Here is an 860-nt window from a genome sequence, read left to right as displayed (position 1 = left end):
CTGAATGGTAGTATAGTAAGTCTGAACTGCAGTGTAGTATCTGAACTGTCATATAGTAGTCTCATCTGTAGTGTAATACTCTGAACTGTAAGTAGTCTGAACTGTAGTATAGTAGTCTGACCTGTAGTAATAGTAGTCTGACCTGTATTATAGTATTCTGAACTGCAGTATAGTAGTCGACTGTAAGTATAGTAGTCTGAACTGTAGTACGTAGTAGTACTCTGCAGACTGAGTAGTAGCTAACCTGCTAGTGTAGTAGTCTGAACGTATATAGTAGTCTCATCTGTAAGTGGTAATAATCTGAACTGTAAGTAAAAGTAGTCTGAACTGCAGTATAGTAGTCTGAACTGTAAGTATAGTAGTCTGGAACTGTATAGTATAGTAGTCTGAACTGTGTTAAGGTAGTACGTTATCTAAGTTGTATAGTACTGAAAACTGTTGTGTAGTAGTCTGAGCTGTAGTAGTCTGAAATGTTGTGTAGTAGTCTGAACTGTAGTGTAGTAGTCTGAACTGTTGTGTAGTAGTCTGAGCTGTAGTAGTCTGAAATGTTGTGTAGTAGTCTGAATGTAGTCTAGTAGTCTGAACTGTAGTGTAGTATGTCTGAACTGTTTAGTTGTGTTTGTCTGAACAGTAGTATGTAGCTGAATGAGGGTAGATGAATGAGAGGTGTTGATACTGTAGAGTAGTGATTCTGAGGACGGAGTGAAATGAGAGTATAATAGTTGTGTAGTAGAAGGGATGTTGAATGAGTAGTCTGAACATAGTGTAGTAGATTGAGTAGTGGTGTAGGAACTGACTGGATGTGATCGACCTGGAGTTGTCGAAACTTATAACAGTCTAAGATCTAGTAGTTGAATGTA

The sequence above is a fragment of the Salvelinus sp. IW2-2015 genome, linkage group LG8 (genome assembly GCF_002910315.2).
Source record: "Salvelinus sp. IW2-2015 linkage group LG8, ASM291031v2, whole genome shotgun sequence".
In the NCBI taxonomy this organism is placed as follows: domain Eukaryota; kingdom Metazoa; phylum Chordata; class Actinopteri; order Salmoniformes; family Salmonidae; genus Salvelinus; species Salvelinus sp. IW2-2015.
Note: the sequence above shows the minus strand (reverse complement) of the source record.